Genomic DNA, 7,926 nt, shown 5'->3' on the forward strand with positions numbered 1-7,926 from the left:
GAGCGAATGCGTCAACGGATCCGCCATCTTGGGAGGGGTAGCGCTCCTTTTAAATGAATGAACGTCTATCAGGGCCATGGTGAAATACAGAATTACCTGCGAATTTGAGAATTTTTATTGTCTTGCTTTGTTATAAATGACAGACATGTATTTACGACCGAAATAAACTTAAACTAAACTCCCACTTGCAGAACAATGCTAATACAAACACCTCAAAAAGCCAACAATGATACTGAAAGACCTTGGCGATCTTCATGATGAGTACTGTAGCGTTACCACACTGTAAAAAATGTCCGTAAATTTAACAGTAAAATACCGTATAAATGCTACAGGATACAACCGTATTCCTGAAAACATGGGATAACCGTAGAATTTACAGTGCAAAACCGTAATCAGTTTTACAGAGTAAGACCTTACATTTAACAGTTAAAAACATACGAAAATACGGTTTATTGCAGGAAAATTAACAATATACTGTATTATCCATTACAGAAAAGACATGAATTTCATGTTTTTTACATGTGCAAAAATGTGTTTTTGGAACATTCTTGTGTGAAACCCATGGCATCACATGTGAAAACCCATGAGATAACATGATGTTATTAAACCTGCTTGTGTTGATTTCAGTCAATGCTCTCTAAAAAATGTCATATTCATGCCTTGAGTTTTTTGTAATCTGTACACATTGGAAATGTATAAGTAGTTACTTTACTTTACTTTACTTTATTTAGCAGACGCTTTTATCCAAAGCGACTTACAAGAGGAAGACACCAGCAATTCTCGTTCGATTTCAATAGATTTCTATAGTAGTTGTTATCATAAAATATTGTATTGTAGTGTTTTAAAGAACCACTCCACTCCTCTGGACTGGAAACGTTCTTAGGGTGTACTCACACTAGGCACGGTTGCCGAGTACGAGTCTGGCCTGCACTCACATATGCTTTCAGCACGCTTACGTCATTATGGTGGGCGGGGTTTCAGGAGAAACAGGAAGAGCGGCGCTCTCGCTGATCGCATTCGGTTGGCTAGATGGTTTGATGCCGTCGACAGCGTAATACCATTGGAATTTATCTTTTTCATCTGCAGAGCTGCCAGATTTAAGGTGCATCCCACACCTTTAAATACTGTGCCTGCAGTTTTTTAACCTTGTCTCGGCACTGCTCGGTGGTTCTTTGGTATCCCCGATGAAGAAGATAATCCCGTATTTTGCAAAACATATCGGAGTTTTTATGCGTTTTGTCCACCTGTTGTTGTATGCTCTAATCTGCCCAAATTTCCAACAAACATTGCACCTTTCCCTTTCCCCGCCATGTTGGTTTTGGAACGTCGCAAAAACGTGACATCACGCGTACTGTTCCGTTGTGTTTTGTGTGGTACTGTAAATTGTGTGTTTTGATAGGTATGTCCTGTCTGTGTCCAGTGTATTGTTTTGCTGTAATTAGCAGTGGTTTTACTTTTTAAGGGTGTGTGAAACGAAATCTGAAATTCTACGCTCTGTTTTGTCTCTGCTCTCAGGAATTAGTTGAAAGTATTTGAAAGATAACCGTTAAGCATCGTCCAATCATGATAAAATTGCGCCTTGGTGAAGAATTTGATTGGCTGAGCTCTCATTGGCGCGGAGCGTTTGCGTTTCAGCACGTCGGCAGTGGACAAGTGGCGAACGATTATTGCATTGACTGAGCAGAACTACAAACTGGTGGGAATGTGAAGTAATATAAATGTGTCTGGGCAAATTGGTAAGTTGAATTAAATCGTTTGAAGAAGTGTGTGGTTTTAAACACGAGTAGCATGTACCCTGTTTGTGGCGCATGAATATATCTTCGCAGCGCATGTAAAACTTAGTCAGATTTGCAAGCACGATGTGAAACAGCATTTAGGTTGTTAAGTTAAAGGGACTCTTTTGTGCATTGCAGGGGACAATTTGGGGTCTCATAATATCGGTGGATTCACAGAAAATTTCAGTTTTTCTGAATATTTCTGCAGGTATTGCCGGATAACACGAACAGATTTTCAAACAGATCCAAATGCATGTGGACCTCAGCGCACTCCTGAAAACTACAAATCTGCAGTAGACATTTTACAGTCTGAAGAACAACAAAACGTTGAAGGTATAATATCTGACTCAATTTTTAATTCATTAAATTACTTCAATGTTTGTGTGCCTGGCCTGCCACCTTGTTTAGGCCATGACATTTTTGAGGGTATCCTTTCCTATGATTTAGGCCTTTACCTGAAGTACTTCATAAAGTAGAAAAAGTGGTTCACTTATTCAATTCTGAATAGACTCATTAAGAAATTTAAGTACAGTGGCTCTGATGCGTTGAGTAAGCTATGTGCAGTAAACTCCAATGGAGTAAAGCTTTCTGGTCAGGCTATTCAGAACTGGAATTTTCTAAGACTTCTTCCTGTGATCATGTGTGACAAGGTGAAAGAGCCCACAGATGATGTTTGGCAGTTGACCCTTCAGCTAAAAGACATTGTGGAGCTCATTTGTGCACAGAAAATTTCATTGCCAGAGGTTGCGTACCTTGACGTTCTTATCCAAGAATATCTTGCTTGTAGATTTTCTTTCTTTCCAGGACATAGGTTAAAGCCTAAGCATCACTACTTGCGACATTACCCTGCACTGATTTTAAAGTTTGGTCCTTTGATCAGGTTGTGGACAATGCGCTTTGAAAGTAAGCACAGTTACTTTAAAAGATGTGCTAGGAACTTAAAGAATTTCAAAAACCTGTGCTCCGCTCTCTCTGAAAGGCATCAAATGTACCAGGCCTATCTGTCAGAAGGGTCAACGTGTGATCTAAGTTTGAGGGAAAAAAACAGCACTGCATTTTACCCAGAGCTGTATGGTGATTCTGTTAAAGATGCAGTAAGGCAGTTTGGATTTACAGAGAATACCAACGTCCCAGCAGAAGTAATGTACTGGGGTATGTTATACAAAACATTTTTTGGTTAATTTATAATTTATGTGAATTATTATTTTGGTTGTCTTTCAGAAATGGGTGATTCAGAGCTAAACACTTTAAACATCAGCAATGCCATTGATGCTGTATTACCTGAACTCTCAATCGCAACTAAAAAATCTCTTGAGGACACCTTAAAGTCACTTGGAGTGGAGTCCCCAGAAGATTCAAGCCAGGAAATTTATTTCTGTTCTAAAGGAGACCAGTAAGTCCAAGTATTTGTTTCCATTACAAAAAAGGGATGGTTTAATATTAAAATGAAAATTCTGATTGTTCCAAAATGTGTATACATTTCTTTGTTCTGCTAAACACAAAGGAAGATATTTGGAAGAATGTCAGTAACCAAGCAGATCTCATTCCCATTTACTGCCTGTTTGGTTACTGGCTTTCTTACAAATATCTTCCTTTGTGTTTAGCAGAACAAATAAATGCATACATGTTTGGAACAATCTGGGAGTGAGAAAGGATGACAGAATTTTCATTTTTGGGTGAACTATCCCTGTAATGGTCAGACATAATTATTACTTTTGTTACCTAAAAGTAGCAGTTTTGTTTTTTTGTTGTTATTTTTGGTTATTTGTTCTGTTTAATACATTTTATTTTAACAGTGAGGCAAAATATTAGTATGTCCGTTAAAGTAACTGTACAACTGTAAAAAGTTTGTCTGTAATTTACTTACTATCTTGTCATTCTAAATGAACACCTGGTTTTGAATAACAATAGGGCAACAAACTATTCCTGGTCCAACTAAGTACGTACCTATGTCTCTTTTTTTTTTACAGCACAAATTTCTGAAAGAGGAAGTGAAGGTTCTCATGAAATCTACATACTACAGTCAACGAAAAGATATCAACAAAGGAACAGACATGAAAACCCTTACTAAAGAGTGGCCATTTTTGTTTCAGGAAAGTGGAATGGAAGTGCACTTTAAAGACCTCACAGGGATATCACTTAAAGAGATCTTCCTAAACAGCATTGACACAAAGGGAAACAGGCTGTTGAACTTCATGAGGAATGTTTGTGCAACCAGGAACAAGCGTGTCTTACGGGCTGTCACAAAACTTCAAGTTTTGAGAGGACAGACAAATGGTTGATTCTTCTACTTCTCAAAATTCTTGACTTGATTCTTCTACTTCTCTCCTATTTTGATGAGAAAGAGGCGCTCCTTCTTCATTATGTAGAAGAGACAAGCCTTGAAAAGGATGAAGAGTTGGGAAACTTGCCTGTGACCCCTTGCATCATTGTCTGTGGTAAGTTTAAGTTTTATTCATATACAGTAACACCCTCAAAGCTTTAATGATTAAATGTTTATCTATAAAGTTGAGTTTATATATTTTACCAGTGGTGGTCTGTGCCTCCTCTTCTGGAAAGACACCTGCTTAACCCTCAACTCTGATTTCACAATAATATTAAGTGAGTATCTAGCAAACACAAGTGTCAATTTTATCATGAACCCTATGTGAAATAGTTTTTCAGTGCAGTACAAAATAAACTGCAATTTGTCTAACAGTCATATTTGCAAATACTCTATTACCTTGCTACATGTACATAACTTCATTGCATTGAAATGTATCCACAGGACCCTCCTGATATGCTGCTGATCGATTCATGCTCAGTGTGGACCGCAAGATTGTGAATGATGACATCACTACATTCATCGCTGCTGTTAGCCTAATGTTCGGCAGTTATTACTGTTTCAACATTCACTACCCTACTGAATTGGCATCAGTGCTTGAATTTTTGCAAAGGTATGTAGAGACACCTAGGAGGGTAGGTTCACTTTATAGTACCTCACAAAAGTGAGTACATTCCTTACATTTCATTATTTTATCTTCTTAAGGGACAATACTGTAGAAATAAAATATGGGTATATTTTAGAGTAGTCAGTGTGGTGTTTGTATTGCAGTATATATGTTCGGTCCACTGAAAATAACTTTACATACATACATTAATATCAAAATAGCTGGCAACAAAAGTGAGTACACCTTATGTTTTACCAGATTTATGTTGTTTAACCATGCAAAGCCACATGTCCTCTTTATCATGTTCATGTTTTTGTCTGCTTGACAGGACCATACAAGTTTGTGTATCTTGTTTTGGAGCAGTTAAAATTTGGTGCTTTTAGTACGATTTTCTCATACCATTGAATGTTCAACATGGCACCTTATAGCAGAGAACTCTCTGAGGATTTGAGAATTAAAATTGTTGTTCTCCACAAAGATGGCCTAGGCTGTGAGATTATTTTCAGGCTTCCGAGTGTAACCCACCTTGCAAAACCTCTGTATGACCCTGACAACTGTACTGTAAATCGGTGTCAGATTGTTACCAATATTATAGCCTTGCTCATCTTTGTGGAGAGCAACAATTGTAATTCTCAAATCATCAAAGAGTTCTTTGCTCTAAGGTGCCATGTTTAACATCCAGTGGTTGGTATGAGATAATTGGACTCAAATAACCAAATTTTAACTGCTCTAATACAAGATACACAAATTTGTATGGTCCTGTCAAGCAGGCAAAAACATTAACATGATGAATAGGACATGTGGCTTTGCATGGTTAAACAACATACATCTGGTAAAACATAAGGTGTACTCACTTTTGTTGCCAGCTATTTTGACAATAATGGCTGTATGTTAAGTTATTTTCAGAGGGCAGGAAATCTATATTGCTATACAAACAGCACATTGACCGCTCTAAAAATATATCCATATTTCATTTCTATAGTATTGTCCCTTAAGAAAATATACTAAAATAATTGCTGAAATGTGAGGGGTGTACTCACTTTTGTGAGACTGTGTATGTGGCTCCATTTACAGAGGTTTTCAATGTTGTTTTTTCTTTTCAAGGTGTTTTTTCATCATCAATCCTGAAAAGGGCACAAAGGTGGTGGAAAAGAAGAACAAAAAACAACTCCCAGTGAACCCAAGAGTCTTCACCTTAATCTCTGACCTTTCGGATTACAAGTGGCGAGAGACATTGTAAATGGCCTGCAAAGGTGCCCAGCAACTTGTGTTGTTCCTTGTTCTGCTTTAGTAGTTATTAATGTAAATGTTCAACTTAAACTTTACCTATCTAACTAAAGTGTCAGTTAGATAGCGGAATCTAAATTTTAAATGCATAGTCTTGACCGATTTCTTGTCTGATTTTAAGACTGATCTTAAGCCATTGTATACTTATGATAAAACACAAGAACAGAAAAAAAACACTAATGTTTAAATGCCTGCCAGTCTTTATTAAAAATACTTGGGACCACACTGATGTGTAAGTTTTTATTAGATTTTGATGGGTTTTGATGATTTGACTTACAAGTTACATTGCTATTTTACCTTTATCTCTTCTTGCTCCCAGCTAATGTGATAAAATGGTGCTTTCATAGAATTGCTGAATGAATTCACTTATGTTCAGTTTATTTATATTAAAAATAATTCAACAGCATTTACATATTTAATGTTTTTTCCTTAGTTTAAATAGTTTTCTGTCTGCTTTGTGAAATAATTATAGGTTTTAACGTATTTATTACAACATAAACCTATAATTTAGACAGTTCTGAGCTGTAAAAAATATGGTAACAAGCCGTAATTATTACAACAAAAACCTTTAAATTAGACAGTTCTGAACTGTAAAAAACATGGCCATGAACCGTAAATATTACAATGTAAACCCTGGAATTTGACGGGTCTAATTTTTTTTTATAGCAAAATAAATGTTAATTAGATGGTTATAAACCGTAAAAAAAACAATTAAAATCCGTAAAATATACAGTACAGTTAGTGCAATCCTGTAAAACCAATAACGTTGCTACCGTATTTTTCACGGTAAAGTTCTGGCAACCACAGCTGCCGGTTTTTTACCGTAAAATTTACGGTTTATTTTTTACAGTGCACTCATACATTTATATTTACTTATCCAAATCAACAAGAATTTGATTGTTTTTTTAGAGAACTATAGACATATGAAAGATGAACATCCATTTGGAGAAAACAACTATATTCAGGGCAGGTCCATACACAGAGGCATTTTGTATAGATTTGTCTGGAACTATAGACAATGAACTAACTGTACAATATATACAGGTGTCAGTACAGCTGTGACTTTACTACGAGGAGGGGTGGAAGACCGATGCTCTGTTCTGTAACATGAATAATGTTATTTGTCGAACACAAAATTTCGTAACATACAAGCTGATTAAATTAAATTTACTGACATTTTATACATTGATTCCTGGCTCGCTCCTTATTACAGTAATACGTGGTGCAAACATCTTCGCTTGTACCGTCAGAGTAACGTGATTGAAAGAGCTTGGAACCCCGTCCAAATATGGCGGCGGTACTGACGCATGCAGAGAGGATGGACGCGACATCTAGTGTTCATATCTATGACCGCGCGCTGGTTGACTCGTGTGGCAAGTGTCTTATGTCGTTTTTTATCAACAAGTATATAATATAACAGAAAACATGTCAGTTTAGAACACTTGTTCTTGTTAAGATTTCGTGTTATGCTTCTCAGACTGAGAGAAAAGAAATACACACTGCACATGTGCAAAAGGCCATGTTTGTTTATCACTTCTTCTATTTTTGTACTCAGACCTTTGTACATCTGTGTGTGTCTGCACAAGCTCTCCCCGTGTCGGTGCAAGGTGTCCTCTGGGTTCTCCGGTTTCACCATCCAAAGGCATGCATGCAAGTTGAATTGGTAAAGTAAAGTGGTGACTCCCACTGTACCAGCCTGTGTACCAACACTCGGTAGCTGAAGTGGACTAAGTGGTTATGGAAAGTGAGTGACTGTGAATGCATTGAAAATGTGCTGTAAAGCGTTCATATAAATATGTATTCTCAGCTCAGAAGAAGAACTGGGCCCGGTTCCCCCCTGTGACAGGGGGGAACCAGTGATGTAAGTTCAATAGGCTCTACTTGCAGGAAAATCATAGAGATACTGTAGAGTTAATTTACTACCAAGCCAATGA

At 37.1% G+C, this 7,926-nt stretch overlaps 1 long non-coding RNA gene across 4 annotated transcripts; it reads left to right on the forward strand.

Annotated features, from left to right (window-relative positions):
- The first annotated feature begins 896 nt into the window (after window positions 1-896).
- LOC114787764 (uncharacterized) lies at window positions 897-6,217 on the forward strand. Of its 4 annotated transcripts, none has more exons than XR_003749456.1 (7): window positions 897-1,102; window positions 1,516-2,108; window positions 2,997-3,168; window positions 3,746-4,213; window positions 4,306-4,376; window positions 4,543-4,711; window positions 5,810-6,217. It is a non-coding gene; the product is annotated as an uncharacterized LOC114787764 (long non-coding RNA). The 4 variants fall into 4 exon arrangements; XR_003749457.1 differs by having other exon boundaries at window positions 902-2,108; window positions 3,746-3,772; window positions 3,869-4,213; XR_003749455.1 differs by having other exon boundaries at window positions 902-1,736; window positions 1,984-2,108.
- Window positions 6,218-7,926: the final 1,709 nt, after the last annotated feature.

Source organism: Denticeps clupeoides, chromosome 4 (genome assembly GCF_900700375.1).
Source record: "Denticeps clupeoides chromosome 4, fDenClu1.1, whole genome shotgun sequence".
In the NCBI taxonomy this organism is placed as follows: Eukaryota; Metazoa; Chordata; class Actinopteri; order Clupeiformes; family Denticipitidae; genus Denticeps; species Denticeps clupeoides.